Source organism: Triticum urartu, chromosome 1 (genome assembly GCF_003073215.2).
Source record: "Triticum urartu cultivar G1812 chromosome 1, Tu2.1, whole genome shotgun sequence".
In the NCBI taxonomy this organism is placed as follows: Eukaryota; Viridiplantae; Streptophyta; class Magnoliopsida; order Poales; family Poaceae; genus Triticum; species Triticum urartu.
The window spans coordinates 357,618,604-357,643,617 of record NC_053022.1 but is presented as its reverse complement, the minus strand read 5'-3'; positions in this window follow the sequence as shown (position 1 = coordinate 357,643,617).

The window sequence follows — 25,014 nt, the reverse complement described above, 5'->3', positions numbered from 1 at the left end:
GCTGATGTAGCCCCTGCCAGCTATGTCACCTTTGCTTCCTTCTTCCTGAAAGGACCCACAGCTCAATGGTGGGACAGCCACAAGCCTACTCTGCTAGCTGGAACAATCATCACTTGGCTTGACTTCCAAGTTGCCTTCCGTGCTCGCTTCATTCCTCAGGGAGTCATGGACCGGAAGAAGCGTGAGTTCCGCAACCTCACCCAAGGCAACAAAACCGTGGAAGCTTATCAGCGGGAGTTTCTGGACTTGTCCCGCTATGCTGAAGAGGACATTGCAACTGATGCACGCAGACAAGAGAAGTTCCGTGATGGCCTTCAAGCTGACATCAAGCTTGCACTTCTAGTGCATGACTTTGCTGATTTCGCCACCCTGGTGAGCAAGGCCATCAATGCCGAAACGGGTCTGCAGGAATACCAGGGCTCTCACAGGCGCAACCGTGACACGGGCTCATCTTCGGGCCCGTCCTTGCAGAAGCGCAAGATATGGATTCCCAACAACATGTACCAGCCGAATGCACCTGCCCCAAGGCAGACCTATGCTGCACCTCGTCTGCCTGCTCCACCAACTAGGCAGCCAAGACTTCCAGCTCCACCACCACAAACTCCTATTCCCACTCCCAATAATGGTCTGTGCTTCAGGTGTGGTCAACCAGGACACCGTGCTAGGGAATGCAACCAGAACCAGAATCAACTGGACCTCCCAGCAGCTTGCCGTGGAAGCAACCAGCCTCGCAACAACAATGCCAAGTCTTATGGTCATGTTCATGCCAACCACGTTGATCTCAATGAAGTTCTAGACCAGCCTGCTACCGTGATGGGTACACTCCTCGTAAACTTAGTACCTGCATCTGTTTTATTCGATTCAGGAGCATCGCATTCATTCATGTCAGAAGATTTTGCATACAAGCATGACGTTAAATGTGAGGAGATGAACACTTCGGTATTGGTAAAAACCCCCGTGGGACAATGTCAAACCTCACTGGTTGGCAACGATGTCCCCGTGGAAATCGAAGGGCTGGAATTCTACGCCTCTCCCATTATCCTAAAGTCGTGTAACATCGACCTCATTCTGGGAATGGATTGGTTGAAAGCGCATACTGCTTCTATAGTTTGCGCCACTAAGGTCGTCCATCTGCTACACCCTTCTGACGAAATAATAGCTTACCAAGCTCATCTAGTTCAGAACACCGAGGCACGGCTTTATGCCTTGAATGAGTTGAACGCTGCACCACTCGAGGGCATTGAAAACATTCCCGTCATTCGTGAATTCCAAGACGTCTTCCCAGAAGAAATTCCAGGGATTCCCCCTGCTAGAGCTGTTGAATTCATCATCGACTTGAAACCCGGCACCACCCCTATAGCTAAACGACCCTACAAGATGCCGCCGCATGAACTCATTGAGCTTAAGGAGGAAATCGACAAATCTCTTGTCAAAGGTTTCATTCGCCCAAGTTGCTCTCCTTGGGGAGCACCTTCTCTCTTTGTTAAGAAGAAGGATGGGACAAACCGATTAGTCCAAGACTACCGTCCTATAAACCAAGCTACCATTCAGAATAAATACCCTCTTCCTCGGATCAATGATCTTTATGATCAACTGGCTGGCTCATCAGTGTTCTCCAAACTCGATTTGAGGTTGGGTTACCACCAAATCCGTGTTCGTGAAGAGGATATCCCAAAGACCGCCTTCGTGACTCGGTATGGGTCTTACGAGTACACAGTCATGTCATTCAGCTTAATGAATGCTCCAGCCACCTTCTCTCGTCTGATGAACTATATATTCATGGATTACCTCGACAAGTTCGTCGTGGTTTATTTGGATGATATCCTTGTATTTTCCAAGAACAAGGAAGAACATGCTGAGCATCTTCGTCTTGTGCTGGAAAAGCTTCGAGAGCATCAACTGTATGCTAAGCCCTGTTCAAGAATTCATCCGATTAACCAGTTAACTTGCCGATTAATCCCTACTCGTAGGGTCACCGAGTAGCCGATAAACCAAAAAATCGTCCGATTAATTGATTAAATGGCCGATTAACTTGCCGATTAGCCGATTAATCCCCTACTCGCTAGCCAATCGAGCAGCTACCAGTTAACGATTTACTCAACAATGATGCTAAGTATTCCAAGTGTGAATTCTGGCTCCTCGAAGTAACCTATCTTGGGCATGTCATCTCCAAGGATGGTATTACCGTCAACCCTGAACGAGTTCAGGCTATTCTCGATTGGACTCCTCCAAAGAATGTCAGGCAAGTACGAAGTTTTCTCGGTCTCGCCAGCTATTGCCGTCGATTCGTCGAGAACTTCTCCAAGATTGCTAGGCCTTTGACTAATCTGTTGCATAAGGGTGTCAAGTTCGAATGGACGGACAAGTGTCAGGAAAGTTTCCAGGCGCTCAAAGACAAGTTGACTTCTGCCCCAGTGCTTGCTCCACCTAATACTAAGAAGGACTTCGTCATTTACTGCGACGCTTCCTGTCAAGGATTAGGCTGTGTCCTAATGCAAGAGCGCAGAGTGATTGCTTATGCCTCTCGTCAACTACTCCCTCACGAAGAAAACTACCCAGTTCACGACCTCGAGCTTGCTGCTGTCATTCATGCACTGAAGCAGTGGCGACATTACCTTCTCGGTAATCCTTGCGAGATCTTCACCGACCACCAAAGTCTGAAGTATCTATTTACTCAGCCATATCTGAACCTTCGTCAACAGAGATGGATGGAGACTGTTGCAGACTTTGACATGGGTATATCCTATACCCCCAGCAAGGCTAATGTAATGGCTGATGCCTTGAGCCGCAAGTCTTACTGCAATCACCTCCAGGTTCACAAAGTTCAGCCCTCGCTTGCCGAAGAATTTAGAAAGCTGAACCTTCATATTGTTCCTCCTGGAGCACTCGTCCCCCCTCCCCTAGAGTTTCAGAAGATGAATCTTCATGTTGTTACTAAGGGATCTCTAAATACCCTGGCTGTCGTACCAGATCTCGTAGCTGGTATAAAGACTATTCAAGGTTATGACTCTGAAGTCCAAAAGATTAAACGTCATCTAGCAGAAGGAAAGCCCTCCTTCTTCTCTATCACCGATGATGGCGCCTTGTACTTCAAAGGCCGCCTAGTGGTACCATGTTCGAAGAAAAACCTGGATCAGACTAAAGGGGTTATGAAAGAAGCTCATGATACGCCTTTGTCTATTCATCCTGGTAGTACAAAGATGTACCAAGACATCCGTCAAAGATTCTGGTGGTCTAATATGAGGCAGGATATTGCTCGTTATGTTGCTGAGTGTGACGTTTGTCGCCGTATCAAAGCAGAGCATCAAAGGCCTGCTGGAACTCTGCAACCTATCTCTATTCCTGAATGGAAATGGGACCATGTTGAAATGGACTTCGTCACTGGATTTCCCAAATCGCAGAAAGGTAATGATGCTATTCTTGTCGTCATTGACCGGCTTTCTAAAGTTGCACATTTTCTGGCGGTCAAAGAGACAATCACTGCTAGTCATCTTGCTACTCTCTACATGTCCAAAATTGTTTCACTTCATGGTATTCCACTGGTTATCAGTTCAGACCGTGGCAGCTTATTCACTTCAAGATTTTGGGCAAGTTTCCAAGAAGCTATGGGAACTCATCTGTCGTTCAGTACGGCGTTTCATCCTCAGTCGCAAGGACATGTTTAACGTGTCAACCAAGTTCTCGAAGACATGATTCGAGCTTGTGTGATTTCCTTCAGCAAGAAATGGGAGGAATCTCTTCCATATGCCGAGTTCTCTTATAATAATAGCTATCAAGCTAGTCTGAAGATGTCCCCCTTCGAAGTGCTATATGGACGAAAGTGTCGAACCCCTCTGAACTGGTCAGAAACTGGGGAACGTCCACTCTTCGGTCCGGATATTATCCAACAGGCCGAAGAACAAGTTCGCATTATAAGCGAGAATCTCAAGACTGCTCAGTCACGTCAGAAAAGTCAGTATGACTGTCATCACAAAGACATGGTCTATCAACCTGGCGAAAAGGCTTATCTTCAAGTTACACCAATGAAGGGTGCTCACCGCTTCGGGATCAAGGGCAAGCTAGCTCCTCGCTATATCGGTCCCTTCGCTATTCTCAAAAGGCGTGGAAAAGTGGCATATCAACTGGAGCTTCCGCCGAACCTTTCTCAGGTTCATGACGTGTTCCACGTGTCACAACTCCGCCGTTGCTTCAAGGATCCAATCCGAGCAGTGGATCATGAAGTGCTCGAATTGCAGCAGGACCTCTCCTATAAAGAGCATCCGGTCCGCATTCTCGACCAAGCTGAACGCCGCACACGTGAGAAGGCGATCAAGTTCCTCAAAGTCCAGTGGTCGAATCACTCTGAAGACGAAGCCACTTGGGAACGCGAGGACCGCCTGCGTGATGAATACCCCGCACTGTTTCCTTCTACCTCCTAAATCTCGGGATGAGATTTCTTGTAGTGGAGGAGATTTGTAACGCCCGGATAATCTTGCTACAGTAATTCCATGCTAATCATGCCACGTCACCTCGATTATTGTTGCTAAGCTTTCGTTAGTTCAAACATATTCAAAATCAATTAAAAAAAATGGCAAACAACAAAAGTTTTTAAGAAGTTGAAACAAAAATGTTCGGTGGTTGCCGAATATTACGAGGGTAATTATAGTGCAACAAACATATTTTTATAAAATGGCTAAGATGGTTTAAAATGAAATTAAATAGAAAAGAAAATAAATAAAAATAAAACAGGAAACACACTAACCAAAAAAAGGAAAAAGGAGAGAAAGGCCCCCACTGGGCTTCGGCCCAGCAGGCCGGCCCAATCGGCCGCAGGCCCAACCGGCCACCCCCCTCCCCTTATCCATTCTCCCCGAAACCCTAACCTACCCACTCCCCACTTCCCCCACTCGTTCCCCCGCACGCCTCCCTCTCCTTCCTCGATCTGGATTGGGGTGCAACGACCCCGACCCCGATCCCGATCCCGCATCTCCCGTCGCCGCCTGGACCGCGCAGGCGCCCGAACTCCCTCGCCAGCCTGCTTCCTCCCACGTCGCCGTCGTCCCCGTCGGTCCACCCCGAACCTCCCCGCGCCCATTGCCCCGTCCCTCCAAAGCCCGGTGAGGCCACGGCCTCCGCCCTGCTCCTTCCCCCGTCCCGCGCGCGCACATCACCCGCTCCGGCGCCCGTCGCAAGCCCTCCCCCGCTCACTGCGTCGCGCGCCCGCGAACGCCTGCTGCTGCCGCCGACCGCCCCACTCTGCTCCTGCTGCCTCGCGTCCCCGCGCTCGCCCGCGCGCACAGCCGCATTCCCGCGGCCACGCCCTCTGCTCCTGCCGCTGCTCCTCGCCTGCTGCAGCCCGGTCACCCCTGGCCTCTCCTCCTCTTGATCCCGCGGGCACCTCGCGGCCACGCGACGCGCCCGCCTGCTCGCTCGGCCGCTCCGTCGCTGCGTCCGACTGCATGCCCCTCCCGCGTCCAGGCCACGCCCCGAACGCACCTGCCTGCGCCTGCCACCACCGTGCCTGCCCCCCGCTGCTAGTCGCGTGTCCCGCGCCGCGCGCTCCGGCCACCGTCGCCTCCCCTACGCCCCCAGCGCCCGCCCCGCTGCCGTCGCCCCCCGAGTCGTCCCTCCGCCGCCTCCCTTGGCCTGGCCGCCAGCGCCGGCGTGCGCCGCGCGCGCCTAGTGCCCTTGGGGTTGCGCCCGCCCCCCTGCACACGGCGCCCATCGCCTGCAGCGCCCGCTGGGGCGCACGCCCGCACCCGAAAGCCCGCCCCCCGTTATGCCCCCTGGGCCACTGACCAAATGGCCCCACGGCCCAGAACGTTTTGTAAAAAAAAGAATTAAAAATAATATATATAATAAATAATAAATAAATAATAAAATTAATTAATTAATTAATTAATTTTGATTAAAATTAACTAATTAGGATTAATTAATCTAATGGCTAATTAGGCTAATTAACTACTGTTAATTAGCTAAAAGAGTATGACAGTGGGGCCCACCCCACTAATTAATACTAATTAGGGTAATTAAATTGTTTAATTAAAATGTGTCACTGACCAGTGGGACCCACTAGTCAGGTTGACCAGTCAACCCCTGTTGACTGCTGACGTTAGCATGACATCATGCTGATGTCATAAATCCAAATTCGGATTAATTTAAATAATTAAATAAATTCCAGAAATTAATAAAATCTTTAGAAAATCATATCTTTTAATCCGTAACTCGGATTAAAATATTTTCAACATGAAAGTTGCTCAGAACGACGAGACGAATCCGGATACGCAGCCCGTTCGTCCGCCACGCATCCCTAGCATAGGAAACACGTAACTTTCCCCCTCCGGTTCATTTGTCCAAAAACGCGAAACACCGGGAATACTTTCCTGAATGTTTTCCCCTTCACCGGTACCACCTCGTACCGCGTTAGGGCACACCTAGCATCGCGCTTTGTCATGTCATGCATCGTCATGCATTTGTTTGCATTATATTTATTGTTTCTTCCCCCTCTTCTCTCGCCAGATACAACCGGTGATCGCTCTCTAACAGGGCGACGAGGAGAGGATCGCCGCGTAGGATTATGCTATGCGATGCTACTTGGAGGACTTCAGTCTACTCTCTTCTACATGCTGCAAGACGGAGGCTGCCAGAAGCGTAGTCTTCACCAGGACTAGCTATCCCCCTCTTATTCTGGCATTCTGCAGTTCAGTCCTCATATGGTACCCTTATTCCATCTGATACCAAGGCATACATATGTAGTGTAGCTCCTTGCTTGCGAGTACTTTGGATGAGTACTCACGGTTGCCTTTCTCCCCATTTCCCCCTTTCCTATACCCGATTGCTGCGACCAGACGTTGGAGCCCAGGAGCCAGATGCCACCGCCGACGACGACGATTACTACTTGGGAGGAGCCTACTACTACGTGCAGCCCGCTGACGGTGACCGGGAGTAGTTAGGAGGATCCCAGGCAGGAGGCCTGCGCCTCTTTCGATCTGTATCCCAGTTTGTGCTAGCCTTCTTAAGGCATACTTGTTTAACTTATGTCTGTACTCAGATATTGTTGCTTCCGCTGACTCGTCTATGATCGAGCTCTTGTATTCGAGCCCTCGAGGCCCCTGGCTTGTAATATGATGCTTTTATGACTTACTTTTATTTGTAGAGTTGTGTTGTGATATCTTCCCGTGAGTCCCTGATCTTGATCATACACGTTTGCGTGTATGATTAGTGTACGATTGAATCGGGGGCGTCACATCTTTTGTATAAAGAATTAAACTCTCTTGCTTCACTTATATCTAGTTAGAGAGTTGACAGGAATTGGTCATTCACATGGTTAGTCATAAAATCCTACATAAAACTTGTAGATCACTGAATATGATATGTTTGATTCCTTTAAATAGTTTTGCGATATAAAGGTGGTGATATTTGAGTCATGCTAGTTGAGTAATTGTGAAATTTAAAAATACTTTTGTTGAGGTTTGCAAGTCCCGTAGCATGCACATATGGTGAACCGTTATGTAACGAAGTTGGAGCATGAGGTATTTACTGATTGTCTTCCTTATGAGTGGCTGTCGCGGACGAGCGATGGTATTTTCCTACCAATCTATCCCCCTAGGGGCATGCGTAGTAGTACTTTGCTTCGATGGCTAATAAACTTTTGCAATAAGTATATGAGTTCTTTATGACTAATGTGAGTCCATGGATTATACGCACTCTCAACCTTCCATCATTGCTAGCCTCTTCGGTACCGTGCATTGCCCTTTCTCACCTCAATAGTTGGTGCAAACTTCGCCGGTGCACCCAAACCCCGTGATACGATACACTCTATCACACATAAACCTCCTTATATCTTCCTCAAAATAGCCACCATACCTACCTATCATGGCATTTCCATAGCCATTCCGAGATATATTGCCATGCAACTTCCATCATCATCATATACATGACTTGAGCATTTATTGTCATATTGCTTTGCATGATCGTAAGATAGCTAGCATGATGTTTTCATGGCTTGTCCATTTTTTGGGTGTCATTGCAACGCTAGATCATTGCACATCCCGGTACACCGCCGGAGGCATTCATATAGAGTCATATCTTTGTTCTAGATATCGAGTTGTAATATTGAGTTGTAAGTAAATAAAAGTGTGATGATCATCATTATTAGAGCATTGTCCCAGTGAGGAAAGGATGATGGAGACTATGATTCCCCCACAAGTCGGGATGAGACTCCGAACGAAAAAAAGAGAAGCCCCCCCCCCAAAAAAGAGAGAAAAATAGAGAAGGGACAATGCTACTATCCTTTTACCACACTTGTGCTTCAGAGTAGCACCATGTTCTTCATATAGAGAATCTCTTGAGTTATCACTTTCATATACTAGTGGGAATTTTCATTATAAAACTTGGCTTGTATATTCCGATGATGGGCTTCCTCAAATGCCCGAGGTCTTCATGAGCAAGCAAGTTGGATGCACACCCACTTAGTTTCAGTTTGAGCTTTCATACACTTATAGCTCTTAGTGCATCCATTGCATGGCAATCCCTACTCCTCACATTGACATCAATTGATGGGCATCTCCATAGCCCGTTGATTAGCCGCGTCGATGTGGGACTTTATACTTTTTGTCTTCTTCACACAAACCTACATCATCATATTCTATTCCACCCATAGTGCTATGTCCATGGCTTGCGCTCATGTATTGCGTGAGGGTTGAAAAGGCTGAAGTGCATTAAAAAGTATGAACCAATTGCTCGGCTTGTCATCGGGGTTGTGCATGATTTGAATGCTTTGTGTGGTGAAGATGGAGCATAGCCAGACTATATGATTTTGTAGGGATCACCTTTCTTTGGCTATGTTATTTTGATAAGACATAATTGCTTGGTTAGTATGCTTGAAGTATTATTGTCTTAATGTCCAATGGTAGACTATTGCTTTAAATCACTCGCATCTTAATATCCATGCCATGATTAGATATATGATCAAGATTATGCTAGGTAGCATTCTACCTCAAAAATTATTTTTTTATCATTTAGCTACTCGAGGACGAGCAGGAATTAAGCTTGTGGATGCTGATACATCTCCATCGTACCTATAATTTTTGATTGTTCCATGCCAAGATTCTACAACTTTTATACACTTTTGGCAACTTTTTATACTATTTTTGGGACTAACATATTGATCCAGTGCCCAGTGCCAGTTCCTGTTTGTTGCATGTTTTTTGTTTCACAGAAAATCCATATCAAACGGAGTCCTAACGGAATAAAAACGGACGGAGAATATTTTTGGAATATTTGTGAGATATGGGAAGAAAATCAACGCGAGACGGTGCCCGAGGGGGCCACGAGGCAGTGGGGCGCCCCCCTGGGTGCGCCCCTGACCCTCGTGGCCCCCCGTAAGGCGGTTACTGCTCTTCTCTGGCTGCAAGAAAGCTAATTTTTGGAAAAAAATTGGAGCGCAGGTTTCAATCCAATCGGATTTACGGATCTCCGGATATATAAGAAACAGTGAAAGGGCAGAATCCCAGAACACAGAAACAGAGGGAGACAGAGAGACAGATCCAATCTTGGAGGGGCTCTCGCCCCTCCCGTGCCATGGAGGCCATGGACCAGAGGGGAAACCCTTCTCCCATCTAGGGAGAAGGTCAAGGAAGAAGAAGAAGAAGGGGGGCTCTCTCCCCTCGCTTCCGGTGGCGTCAGAAGGCCGCCGGGGCCATCATCATCACCGCAATCTACACCAACACCTCCACCATCTTTCCCCCTCTATCACCGCAATCTACACCAACACCTTCCCCCCTCTATCTACAGTGGTCCACTCTCCCGCAACCCGCTATACCCTCTACTTGAACATGGTGCTTTATGCTTCATATTATTTTCCAATGATGTGTTGCCATCCTAAGATGTATGAATAGATTTTCGTTGTCCTATCGGTAATTAGTGAATTGCTATGATTGATTTAATTTGCTTGTGGTTATGTTGGTGTCCTTTGGTGCCCATCATATGAGCGCGCGCGTGGATCACACCATAGGGTTAGTTGTATGTTGATAGGACTATGTATTGGAGGGCAAGAGTGACAGAAGCTTCGACCTAGCATAGAAATTGATGCATACGGGATTGAAGGGGGACCAATATATCTTAATGCTCTGGTTGGGTTTTACCTTAATGAACGTTAGTAGTTGCGGATGCTTGCTAATAGTTCCAATCATAAGTGCATAGAATTTCAAGTCAAGGATGACATGCTAGCAGTGGCCTCTCCCACATAAAACTTGCTATTGGTCTAGTAAAGTAGTCAATTTCTTAGGGACAATTTCGCAACTCCTACCACCACTTTTCCACACTCGCTATATTAACTTTATTGGTTCTTTATCTAAACAGCCCCTAGCTTTAATTTACGTGCACTTTATATTTTTGCAAACCTATCCAAAAACACCTACAAAGTACTTCTAGTTTCATACTTGTTCTAGGTAAAGCGAATGTCAAGCATGCGTAGAGTTGTATCGATGGCCGATAGAACTTGAGGGAATATTTGTTCTGCCTTTAGCTCCTCGTTGGGTTCGACACTCGTACTTATCGAAAGAGGCTACAATTGATCCCCTATACATGTGGGTTATCAAGGAGGGGAGGACCGGCTGTTGGTGTCAAAACCGGCGGTCTTGGGTAAGGGGTCCCGAACTGTGCATCTAAGGTCGATGGTAATAGGAGATAGGGGACACGATGTTTCATCCAGGTTCGGGCCCTCTTGATGGAGGTAATACCCTACATCCTGCTTGATTGATCTTGATGAGTATGAGGATTACAAGAGTTGATCTACCACGAGATCGTTGTGGCTAAACCCTAGAAGTCTAGCTTGTATGATTGTGATTGTCTCTACATACTAAACCCTCCGGTTTATATAGACACCGGAGGTGCCTAGGGTTATACAAAGTCGGTTACAGAGAAAGGAAATAATACATCCGGACGCCTAGCTTGCCTTCCACGCAAAGGAGAGTCCCATCCGGACACGGGAGGAAGTCTTCTATCTTGTATCTTCATGGCCCAACAGTCCGGCCCATGTCACACAGGCCGGACGCCCGAAGACCCCTTAATCCAGGACTCCCTCAGTAGCCCCTAAACAAGGCTTCAATGACGAGGTGTCCAGCGCGTAGATTGTCTTCGGCACTGCAAGGCGGGTTCCTCCTCCGAATATTTCAAAGTAGTCGTCAAACACAGAGAACGTGCCTGGCTCTACAAAATGGGCTCCATAAAGAGCATAATATTTAACAAGTCCCATCTACCGACATTTTTGTAGTGAGACGCCACATCTCCGCCCGGTCATTATTTTCAACCGTTTTTTAGCCTCCCGTTCCACGTTCCGAGATGCGGTTTTCATTGGCACGTCTTGTCAAGCAGATATCGTGTCCCCTTATTGCGGGATTCTCATCAATACGGGCGTGGGTAATCCAACCGCGTCGCCTGCACGACCCTTGGGAAATAGGCGAGTTTTAAGGCAAGTGAGGAGGCGCTTGATATTTACTTCCTTTATAAAGAGATAAGGGTTCACCTCTTTTACCCACGCCTTCCTTCTCTCCGCCCATCCATTCTCGAGCTCCAGCGCCCAAGCTCCCATCTTTTCTGCCTCAAAAAAAGCACTCCAGCCATGTCCGGATCCGGAGCTCAGGGCAAGTGGATGGCCTCCTCCGTCACGGAGAAGGAAATTACGAAGCTCCGGGAGGCGGGGTACTTGGCCCCGGAAATCGCCCACCGGCTTCCGGCCAAGGGGCAGATCGTCCCCACCCAGAGCCTCATGAGAGGGTGGTATTCATCCCCCACTTCGTCCGCGGGCTGGGATTTCCTCTCCACCCATTCGTCCATGGACTCATGTTTTACTACGGGCTATAATTCCATGATCTGGCCCCAAATTCTTTCCTCAACATCTCAGCATTCATTGTCGTGTGTGAGGCCTTCTTCCGCATCCCACCTCACTTCGGCCTGTGGCTGAAGACCTTCAATGTGAAGCCGAAGGTGGTGGGCGGTCAACACGTAGAGTGCGGAGGCGCCATGGTGAGCAAGATGTCCAACGTCCCATGGCCCAAAGGTACCTTTGTGGAGACCGTCAAGGGGTGGTAGAAGCAGTGATTCTATGTCACAGAGCCCCGCGACACCACGTGGGCCGTGGCTCCCAAATTCAAATCCGGGGCCCCAGTGCGGTTTACCTCCTGGCAAGAGAAGGGCCTAGACTGGGCATCATCGTACGAGCTGGTTGTGCTTCAAATGCGCATCAAGAGCATGGTGGACAAGAATATCAAGCTCGTCAATGTGATCAAGTGATGCTTTTTCGCCAGATACTTCCTTGCCAGAGGCGGACTTGTAATTTATGGGAGTTCGATCCGGCCAAGCACCAGACCCTTCAATAGTTCTTCGGCGCTACCCACGAAGACATCTGGAGGGTGCTTTTTAAGGCCAATGGAACATGGCCGAAGACGACCGAGGACCGTGGGTACAATCTGGCCCATCTCGCCAGTCCGGTAAATTTTCTGTATTTCAAGATGTATCCTTCACCTGTATATTCAAGGAAGATGTCTAAGCTTCCATATCTATCTTTCCAGGTCTGGACAAAGAAGGTGGAGCGGATCCAATGTCTGGCTCCGCTACCCGAAGACCCATCAATCCCACTTCTAACGAAGATGCTGGTTCCGGCGCTTTACCAGGCGCCGGAGAAGAGGGGCAAGAAGAAGGACAAGGAGACCTGAAGTGGCCTCTGCCACAGAGGCACTTCGGACGTGACGTCCGAAGAAGCCGAAACACATTCCTCCCCCGCTGCCAAAGACGATGAGGAGGAGGAGGAAGAAGAGGAGGAAAGCACCTTTCCCTCCGAGGGGGGGGGGAGAAAGAAAAGGCCGGCCTCCATGGATCTGGAGGCATAGGTGCCCAAGAAGGGGAGGGTCCCCCTCGCGGACAACTCCGCGTTGGATACGGACAACAGCTCCGAGTGGCGCCCCAGGGAGAAGCCCCTAGCCGAATCATAAGTACCCAAAAGCACCTATGAAACACATATATCCAAATTATTTATTTCGTGGTTTTAATGTGTTGAATCATGTGGTGCAGTCCGGCTCACGCCCGGCCCCAACGATTCTCATCTTCAGGGAACTCGCTGGATCCAAATGTGATGGATAGCGGATCACATTCGGAGGCCTCCTCTCCCAGGGCCATGGACGACACCGAGGTGTTGTCCCGAAGGACCTTCCCAGACTAGGGAGAGGAACAGGAGGCCGTCAGGGCGGCGCCAGAAGGCGAGACCTCGGCCGCCGAACACATGGGGGAACAAATATCCCCAGAGACTGGCGATGGGGCCATGTCCAATTCGGCCCCCAGCCGAACACTATTCCGGAGGTCCATACGGCTCCGGAATCAGGCAAGCAACCTCCTTTGCGAGAAGGAGGTGCACCTATTCCACCGGTGACCTCTGTCCATCCAGAGGCACCGGCTAATTTACTGGAAGCACTGCAAAGTGCTTCCATTGTTGAAGAACACGGTACCCTCATGGGTACGGTGGTTGAGATGGTTCAGTCCGCTAAGAGAGGACTGACCGAAGCCTGCACCAGCCTTTTGACAGGCTTTGAGGTATGCGACATAATTTATGCAAAAAATAATATCATACTATAGACAGTAACCCCTGAGACACTGTCCAGTGCTCGAAAAGAGAAGCCGAACAGAGGATCAAATAATTTTCGCAGGAGACTAACCAATATATGTCTATATGAATAAGCATGCGTCGATGCTGGCTGCCACCTCTCATTCTCCCAAAGTCTCTAAACTGAAGCAGAGTTTGGTGTGGGCCGAGGAAGAGCTCGGCCATGTTAAAAAACAACTAGAGGACCAGCAAGGTATGCAATGGTCTATTCGGATGTAGAAAGATATGAATTGTGTATGTTGATCATACTATCATGATATTTCGTAGGAGCTGCGACTGATGTGGAGACCCTCAAGAAGTCGCTGGCCGAGGCCCAAGAGAGAGCGGCGAAGGAACAAGCCGCCCGTGAAAAGCACGAGGCAAGGGTCGTGGAGGTCCAGCAGGAGCTCCAGGACGCCGCAAAGAAATGCGAGTCCTTGGAGCGCAAGATTTCGGACCAAGATTCCGAACTTGCTAAGGCCCGCCAAAGCACGTAAGAGGCCCGGGCCGAAGCCCAGGATGCCCTCCAGGAGATCCAGGAAGCCAGGAAAATCGTGACGGGTAAGGCCTTTATTATGCAGAGCAAGTTTGTGAAGAAAAGGTACCTCTTACTTACCCGGATTTGGAGTTCTCCAGGAGCGTTTGCGGATCTTCCACGCGGTGTTGCTAACACAGCGGAGTTCTTCCGAGCTGAAGAGGGGAGCTCAACGGAGAAGCTGTTCTGGTCGCAATACCTTGCGCTAGAACATCTGGTGCACTTTAGCGATCAGCTGAAGTAGCTGACCGAACTGCATAGGGCGGCCGAACTAGCCATGAAGGATTTGATAATCCGTCTATGGCCTGCTGATGCCCTGCCCAACAGCTACTTCGGACTCGTGAAGCGGCTGGTCAATGCCTGCTCTCAGCTTGACGCCATCAAGCGGTCGGTCTGCATCGAAGGTGCGCGAATGGCCTTCGCCCGTGTCAAGGTGCAGTGGCGAAGATGGACGCCGTCAAGCTCGCGACCGAGGGACCGCCCGCAGGCAAGGAGCACCGTATGCCCGAGCGGTATTTTGAGGATGTCCTGAAGGGATCCTGCATTGTAGAGGGCCAGTGTTCAAAAGACATTCTCTTTGAATGAATACCTTCATGTTATCCCGTCCTGTATGATGAAAACAAGGTTGATATGTAATATAATGCTTCTGTTTATTTTAAAATTTTACCTCCTGTGCGGCCATTTTATTAAATCTGAGAGTTGGCCAGTCGTCGGCTTCAGCCCCACGTAGGTTGTACGGGGGTGTTCGGGTTGAAACCTAAACACTCTTGATCCAAGATTTTGGTCCTAAAAGGAGGTGTTTAGTGCAGCGAACCGGGCAATCGGACTATGTGGCTTTATCACCCTCACTTAGCCATAGGAGTTTGACAATAGAAATGTAGGCACAACCCCTAGTATTCGTTAATCCGGACTAGGGTGCTGTAGACACCTGATCGGGTGAAGGTCGATCCATCGCATAACGTGGAAAAAATCGCAAGAGATTATAGCCTTCGAATATCTGACCAGCTCTTGCCGCATCATGACAGTCAGTTTTCGGCTTTCTCTACTGAGGTGCTCATCCGGATAAACCAGGACACAATCGTAGTAGTTCTCCCTTTACTACCCTAGCCGATAGAGCGAAACGTAAGGTAGTAAGCACAGGAGCCGGGCAACCCAACTATTGACCAAATACATGATTCGGAGCTGATGCATATAATGCTAAATTCGGGGGGCCGAACTATACTGTAGAAGTGTTAGGACTTGTTGCCGTAGTATGGAGTGCAATGAGGCTCCTGGCAAATCAACGCGTACCAAAGTGTACGAATGCATTCAATAAGAATGACGAAATAAAATGAAGTAGTAAGCCAGTGCCACATAAGCTGGGCCGCAAACTGTTTCCATGACAATTTGATTAATATGTCAAAGCATATTTGTACAAATAGTGCGATAGGCAACAGGGCTATTTAACATGCCGAGACCAAGGAGGAGCTTCGTGCAGGTCACGAAAACAGGTAGAGTGATCGTCAAGAAGACCACCTAGAGATTCCCCCACACCTCAATGCTACTTGCCACCTTGGTATATCCATCCTTCGAACGGATCGATGATCAGGCCGTCGAGAGGGACCTGTGGAAAAGAAACCTGAAAAGGATAAAAAGAAAAGGGAAAGTATGTGTGTCCGGGGAGGGTCGAGCCGTATTATGGACCACAATCGAGTTACGCCTCCGTCTTTGCCCATGGTATTTTGAGTGCGTAGTTATGTACGCGCGGTACATATGCCACTATGTGTTCAAGACTGAGACGGAGGCCGAATTGCTAGTCGGACTCTTGACGAGATGGACTGTCCTACTGCAGAGTAGTCCGGACTCATTTGATAGTGTCCGGGAGTTTGGCCGCCAAATTAAAACTCTGCTTGATAAGGCTGCTCTGTACTTCCGCTGCTAGGGCCGCAGTGTGCTCCTCGATACGGAGGGAGCGTTCCGTGTTTCCATTGACTGTTATGACACCGCGTGGTCAGGGCATCTTGAGTTTGAGATAAGCATAGTGCGACACCGCATGGAATCAAGCAAATGCAGTTCGTCCGAGCAGTGTGTGATAGCCACTTCGAAAAGAGACGATATTGAAGATCAAGTCTTCGCTTCAGAAGTTGTCTGGGGATCCGAAGATGACTTCCAATGTGATTAAGCCTGTGCAGCGGGCCTCTACGCCTGGTATTACTCCTTTAAAGGTAGTTTTTATGGGCTTGATCCTTGATGGATCGATGCCCATCTTGCGGACTGTGTCCTGATATAGCAGGTTGAGGCTACTGCCATTATTCATGAGGACGCGCGTAAGGTGGAATCCATCAATGATTGGGTCGAGGACCAATGTGGCTGAACCGCCATGACGGATACTGGTCGGATGATCCCTGCGATCGGTGGTGATCGGACAGGACGACCATGGGTTGAATTTTGGGGCGACTGGCTCTATCGTGTAGACGTCCCTGAGCGGTCATTTGCGCTCCCTTTTGGGTATATGGGTAGCATATATCATGCTCACCGTTTTAACCTGGGGGGGGGACTTCTTCTGTCCTCCTGAGTTCAGCAGACGGGGCTCCTCATCGTCATTCTCACTTTGCGACCCCTTCTCCTTGTCTTTGGCATTTAACTTGCCGGCCTGTTTAAAGGCCCAACAACTCCGATGGGTATGATTGGCTAGTTTATCAGCGGTGCCATGGATCTGACATGGACGATCGAGCATGGGGTCCAAGCTGGAAGAGCCCGGATTGTTCCTTTTATATGGCTTCTTCCGCTGACTGGACTTGGAGCCACCGAATTAGGCGTTAACCGCCGTGTCATCAGTATTGTCACCATTGTCTTGACACTTATGCCTGTTGCGTCGGGGCTTGCCGTCGCTATTCTTGGCTTCGAAGGTGCCAGGTTCACTTGCATTATTATTGCTACGGGCTAGCCAACTATCTTCGCCCGCACAAAAGTGGGTCATAAGTGCCGTGAGGGCTGCCATGGACTTCGGCTTTTCTTGGCCGAGGTGTCGGGCGAGCCATTCATCGCGTATGCTGTGCTTAAAGGCCGCTAGGGCTTCGGCATCCGGGCAGTCGACGATCTGGTTCTTTTTAGTTAGGAACCTGGTCTAGAATTTCCTGGCTAACTCTCCGGGCTATTGAACTATGTGACTTAAGTCATCGGCATCCGGGGGTCGGACATATGTGCCTTCGAAGTTGTCGTGGAAGGCGTCTTCCAAGTCCTCCCAGCTGCCAACAGAGTTTTCGGGCAGGCTGTTCAACCAGTGCCGAGCTGGTCCTTGAGTTTTAGTGGGAGGTATTTGATGGCATGAAGATCATCACCGCGAGCCATATGAATATGGAGAAGAAAGTCATCAATCCATACCATGGGATCTGTTGTTCCATCATATGATCCGATATTTACGGGTTTAAACCCTTCTGGGAATTCATGCTCCATTACTTCATCAGTGAAGCAGAGGGGGTGTGCGACGCCTCTATATCAGGCCAGGTCGCGACGTAGTTTGGATGGAGTCCGTCTGCGGTTTTTGGCCCGGACGTGATTATGCGTGTCATGTTCGGATTGATAGCCATCGTCGCGCGTCTAGGCACGCCCCCGCGATCCATAGATCGATCTGGCCGGACCTGCTCTATTCTTCAGGTCCTGCCGCAGCTCATATGTGTTTCCCCAAGCTGTTGTGTCTCTACCTTTACAGCGAGATAGTATGGGTCGGTGTTCGACTTGAGTTGCCTTTTTGTCCCGACCACGTGGTGGTCAGTCAGCCGCATTACGTGCTGCTGGTACGGGCTCAAGTGCCTCGTCGTCGAATTGAGGTAGAAGTTTACGCTTTGGGTAACTTTTGGTTGGGCACACGAGGCCGTATTCCTCGGCTGCCAGGACATTAGTCCATCTGTCGTTGAGGAGATCTTGATCTGCTTGAAGCTACTGCTGTTACTTTTTCAGGCTCCTTGCAGTGGCTATTAGCCATTGCTTAAAGTGCTCCTACTCGAGAGGTTCCTCAGGCACGATAAAGTCTTCGTCGCCGAGGCTCACCTCATCCTCGGAGAGTCGAAGGTAATTACTGTCCTCCGATTCTTCGTTTGCGGTCTGTTCATCAGGGCTAACTTGCCCATCCTCCCGATCTTCTTGTTCAGAGTTTTGCTCGATGGGGTTTTCTTGGCCTTCGGCATCGTCCGGAGTATTGTTTTCTCTCGTGCCGGTATTGCTGTCTTTGCCGCGGCGTGATTTAGAGCGTCGGCAGCGGCGTTTTGGTTGTATCTCAGGAGGTTTATCCTCTACTGGATTTGTCTCGTTATCTCCGTCACCGTCTTTGGGTGTATCCACCGTATACACGTCATATGAGGAGGTGGCCGTCCAGCGTCCGATATACGACGGGTTTTTGGCCTGCTCTTCTCTGGCATCGTCGTCCATACCGCCGATGTCTTCGGAGCCGTAATCGAGCATGTCAGTTAAGTCCTCGACAGTGGCGATGAAGTGGGTGGTGGGTGGGACATAAAATTCCCCGTTCTCAGTCCCTAGTCCGGGCTGGGCGTAGTTCGGACGTTGCTCCTTTGTAATGACGAGGGATCGCATCAAGTCCAGAGCCTCGCTTAAAGGCAAGGTTTGGCCAGGGAGAAGAGAATCTATGGAGTACGGCAGGAAGGAGATTCCTCGGCCGAGCTCACACGATGCTGACTCCGAGAGTTCGGAGCCAATGTCCGGGGAAGAGTCCAGCTTCGTGATGGTTTCCAGCGACACTGCTTCCTCCGGCTCTCCCGTACTGGGCTTAGTGGCCACAGATAGTCCGGCGGGGTCAGGAATCCCATCTTCGGACCTAGCAACACGCTCCGAATCTAAGGCTAGAGCGGAGGTTGGGGTTGTGAATCCTTGGAAGATCAAGTCTCCTCGGATATCAGTGACATAATCCAGGTTTCCAAAACTAATCTGGTGACCTGGGGCATAGCTGTCGATCTGCTCTAGATGCTCAAGCGAGCTGGCCCGCAGTGCTAAGCCGCCGAATACAAAGATCTGGCCGGGGAGAAAAACCCCCCTCAGGGCAGCATCATTGTAGATGATTGATGAAGCCATCAAACCTTGTAGTGACGACACAACGAAACTCTCAATGAAAGAACCAATGTCGGTGTCAAAACCGGGGGTCCCAAACTGTGCATCTAAGGTCGATGGTAACAGGAGACAGGGGACACAATGTTTTACCCAGGTTCGGGCCCTCTTGATGAAGGTAATACCCTACATCCTGCTTGATTGATCTTGATGAGTATGAGGATCGCAAGAGTTGATCTACCACAAGATCATTGTGGCTAAACCCTAGAAGTCTTGCCTGTATGATTGTGATTGTCTCTACGGACTAAAGCCTCTGGTTTATATAGACACCGGAGGGGCCTAGGGTTATACAGAATCGGTTACAGAGAAAGGAAATAATACATCCAGACGCCTAGCTTGCCTTCCATGCAAAGGAGAGTCCCATCCGGACACGGGAGGAAGTCTTCTATCTTGTATCTTCATGGCCCAACAGTCCGGCCCATGTCACACAGGCCGGACGCCCGAGGACCCCTTAATCCACGACTCCCTCACCGGCCTCTATGGCATGCCCAAGGGGGAGTCCTACTCCCAGTAGGAGTAGGTTCCCCCCCTTCCCTAGATGGAGTAGGAGAAGAAGGAAGAGGGAGAGAGAGGGAAGGAAAGGGGGACCGGCCCCCACCCAATTCGGATTGGGCTTGCGGGGAGGGGGGGGGCGCCCTCCACCTGGCTGCCTCCTTCTCTCTCCCACTAAGGCCCAATAAGGCCCATTGAGTCCCTAGGGGGTTCCAGTAACCCCCCGGTACTCCGGTAAATGCCCGAACTCATCCGGAACCATTACGATGTCCAAACATAGCCTTCCATTATATCTATCTTTATGTCTCGGCCATTTTGAGACTCCTCGTCATGCCCATGATCACATCCGGGACTCTGGACTACCTTCGGTACATCAAAACACATAAACTCATAATACCGACCTGAAGGACATATGCCCTAGAGGCAATAATAAAGTTATTATTTATTTCCTTATGTCCTGATAAATGTTTATTATTCATAGTAGAATTGTATTAACCGGAAACATAATACATGTGTGAATACATAGACAAACAGAGTGTCACTAGTATGCCTCTACTTGACTAGCTCGTTAATCAAAGAAGGTTATGTTTCCTAGGCATAGACAAAGAGTTGCCATTTGATTAATGGGATCACATCATTGGGAGAATGATGTGATTGACTTGACCCATTCCGTTAGCTTATCACTTGATCGTTTAGTTTGTTGCTATTGCTTTCTTCATGACTTATACATGTTCCTATGACTATGAGATTATGCAACTCCCATTTACCGGAGGAACACTTTGTGTGCTACCAAACGTCACAACGTAACTGGGTGATTATAAAGGTGCTCTACAGGTGTCTCCAAAGGTTCTTGTTGGGTTGGCGTATTTCGAGATTAGGATTTGTCACTCTGATTGTCGGAGAGGTATCAACTAATGAGTTAGTTGCGGGATGATGTATTACGGAATGAGTAAAGAGACTTGTTGGTAACGAGATTGAACTAGGTATTGAGATACCGACGATCGAATCTCGGGCAAGTAACATACCGATGACAAAGGGAACAACGTATGTTGTTATGCGGTTTGACCGATAAACATCTTCGTAGAATATGTACGAGCCAATATAAGCATCCAGGTTCCGCTATTGGTTATTGACCGGATATGTGTCTCGGTCATGTCTACATAGTTCTCGAACCCGTAGGGTCCGCACACTTAAAGTTAGATGACAGTTATATTATGAGTTTATATGTTTTGATGTACCAAAGGTAGTTCAGAGTCCCGGATGTGATCACGGACATGACGAGGAGTCTCGAAGTGGTCGAGACATAAAGATCGATATATTGGACGACTATGTTTGGACACCGGAAAGGTTCCGGAAGGTTTTAGACATTTATCGGAGTACCGGGGGTTACCAGAACCACCCGGGAACTAATGTGCCTTGTTGGGCCTTAGTGGAGAGAGAGAGGGGCCGGCCAGGGCAAGAGGCGCGCCTCTCCCCTTGAGCCCGAATAGGACAAGGAAAGGGGGGGCGGCGCCCCCCTTGCCTTTCCCCTCTCCCACTTCTGCCTCCCCCTCCTTCTTGGACTAGGAAAGGGAGGGGCAAACCTACTTGGAGTAGGTTTCCCCCTCCTAGGGCGCGCCACCCCCTTGTTCGGCCCTCTCCTCCTCCCCCCTTTATATACGGAGGAGGGGGCACCCCATAGACATAACAATTGATCTCTTGATCTCTTAGCCGTGTGCGGTGCCCCCCTCCACCATAATCCACCTCGATCATATCGTAGCGGTGCTTAGGCGAAGCCTTGCGTTGGTAGAACATCATCATCGTCACCACGCCATCGTGCTGACGAAACTCTCCCTCAACACTCGGCTGGATCGGAGTTCGAGGAACGTCATCGAGTTGAACGTGTGCAGAACTCGGAGGTGCCGTACATTCGGTACTTGATCGGTCGGATTGTGAAGACGTACGACTACATCAACCATGTTGTGCTAACGCTTCCTCTTTCGGTCTACAAGGGTATGTGGACACACTCTCTCCTCTCGTTGCTATGCATCACCATGATCTTGCGTGTGCGTAGGAAATTTTTTGAAATTACTACGTTCCCAACAGTGGCATCAGAGCCTGGTTTTATGCGTAGATGTCATATGCACGAGTAGAACACAAGTGAGTTGTGGGCGATACAAGTCATACTGCTTACCAGCATGTCATACTTTGGTTTGGCGGTATTGTTGGATGAAGCGGCCCGGACCGACATTACACGTACGCTTACGCGAAACTGGTTCTACCGACGTGCTTTGCACACAGGTGGCTGGCAGGTGTTAGTTTCTCCAACTTTAGTTGAACCAAGTGTGGCTACGCCCGGTCCTTGAGAAGGTTAAAACAGCACTAACTTGACGAACTATCGTTGTGGTTTTGATGCGTAGGTAAGAACGGTTCTTGCTCAGCCCGTAGCAGCCACGTAAAACTTTGCAACAACAAAGTAGAGGACGTCTAACTTGTTTTTGCAGGGCATGTTGTGATGTGATATGGTCAAGGCATGATGCTATATTTTATTGTATGAGATGATCATGTTTTGTAACCGAGTTATCGGCAACTGGCAGGAGCCATATGGTTGTCGTTTTATTGTATGCAATGCAATCGCCCTATAATGCTTTACTTTATCACTAAGCGGTAGCGATAGTCGTAGAAGCATAGGTTGGCGAGACGACAATGATGCTACGATGGAGATCAAGGTGTTGCGCCAGTGACGATGGTGATCATGACGGTGCTTCGGAGATGGAGATCACAAGCACAAGATGATGATGGCCATATCACATCACTTATATTGATTGCATGTGATGTTTATCTTTGATGCATCTTATCTTGCTTTGATTGACGGCAACATTATAAGATGATCTCTCACTAAATTATCAAGCTACAAGTGTTCTCCCTGAGTATGCACCGTTGTGAAAGTTCTTCGTGCTGAGACACCACATGATGATCGGGTGTGATAGGCTCTACGTTCAAATACAACGGGTGTAAAACAGTTGCACATGCGAAATACTCAGGTTAAACATGACGAGCCTAGCATATAACAGATATGTCGTCAGAACACTGAGACCGAAAGGTCGAGCGTGAATCATATAGTAGATATGATCAACATAGTGATGTTCACCATTGAAACTACTCCATCTCACGTGATGATCGGACATGGTTTAGTTGATTTGGATCACGTGATCACTTAGAGGATTAGAGGGATGTCTATCTAAGTGGGAGTTCTTAAGTAATATGATTAATTGAACTTAAATTTATCATGAACTTAGTACATGATAGTTTCTTGCTTGTCTATGTTGATTGTAGATAGATGGCTCGTGTTGTTGTTCCGTTGAATTTTAATGCGTTCCTTGAGAAAGAAAAGTTGAAAGATGATGGTAGCAATTACACAGACTGGGACCGTAACTTGAGGATTATCCTCATCGCTGCATAGAAGAATTACGCCCTGGAAGCACCGCTGGGTGCCAGGCCTGCTGCAGATGCTGCTGACAACGTTAAGAACGTTTGGCAGAGTAAAGCTGATGACTACTCGATAGTTCAGTGTGCCATGCTTTTCGGCTTAGAACTGGGACTTCAACGATGTTTTGAACGTCATGGAGCATATGAGATGTTCCAGGAATTGAAGTTAATATTTCAAGAAAATGTCCGGATAGAGAGATATGAAGTCTCCAATAAGTTCTATAGCTGCAAGATGGAGGAGAATAGTTCTGTCAGTGAACATATACTCAAAATGTCTGGGTATCATAATCACTTGACTCAACTAGGAGTTAATCTTCCTGTTGATAGTGTCATTGACAAAGTTCTTCAATCACTGCCACCAAGCTACAAAAGCTTCATGATGAACTATAATATGCAAGGGATGAATAAGACAATTCCCGAGCTCTTCGCGATGCTAAAGGCTGCGGAGATAGAAATCAAGAAGGAGCATGAAGTGTTGATGGTCAATAAGACCACCAGTTTCAAGAAAAAGGGCAAAGGGAAGAAGAAGGGGAACTTCAAGAAGAACGGCAAACAAGTTGCTGCTCAAGAGAAGAAACCCAAGTCTGGACCTAAGCCTGAGACTGAGTGCTTCTATTGCAAGCAGACTGGTTACTGGAAGCGGAACTGCCCCAAGTATTTGGCGGATAAGAAGGATGGCAAGGTGAACAAAGGTATATGTGATATACATGTTATTGATGTGTACCTTACTAATGCTCGTAGTAGCACCTGGGTATTTCATACTAGTTCTGTTGCTAACATTTGCAACTCGAAACAGGGGCTACGGATTAAGCGAAGATTGGCTAAGGATGAGGTGACGATGCGCGTGGGAAATGGTTCCAAAGTCGATGTGATCGCGGTCGGCACGGTACCTCTACATCTACCTTCAGGATTAGTTTTAGACCTGAATAATTGTTATTTGGTGCCAGCGTTGAGCATGAACATTATATCTGGATCTTGTTTGATGCGAGATGGTTATTCATTTAAATCAAAGAATAATGATTGTTCTATTTATATGAGTAATATCTTTTATGGTCATGCACCCTTGAAGAGTGGTCTATTTTTGTTGAATCTCGATAGTAGTGATACACATATTCATAATATTGAAGCCAAAAGATGCAGAGTTGATAATGATAGTGCAACTTATTTGTGGCACTACCGTTTAGGTCATATCAGTATAAAGCACATGAAGAAGCTCCATACTGATGGACTTTTGGAACCACTTGATTATGACTCACTTGGTACTTGCGAACCGTGCCTCATGGGCAAGATGACTAAAACGCCGTTCTCCAAAACTATGGAGCGAGCAACAGATTTATTGTAGATCATACATACAGATGTGTGTGGTCTGATGAATATTGAGGCTCGCGGAGGGTATCGTTATTTTCTCACCTTCACAGATGATTTAAGCAGATATGGGTATATCTACTTAATGAAACATAAGTCTGAAACATTTGAAAAGTTCAAAGAATTTCAGAGTGAAGTTGAAAATCATCATAACAAGAAAATAAAGTTTCTACGATCTGATCATGGAGGAGAATATTTGAGTTACGAGTTTGGTCTTCATTTGAAACAATGCGGAATAGTTTCGCAACTCACGCCACCTGGAACACCAGAGTGTGTCCGAACGTCGTAATCGTACTTTATTGGATATGGTGCGATCTATGATGTCTCTTACTGATTTACCGCTATCATTTTGGGGTTATGCTCTAGAGACAGCTGCATTCACATTAAATAGGGCACCATCTAAATCCATTGAGATGACGCCTTATGAACTATGGTTTGGCAA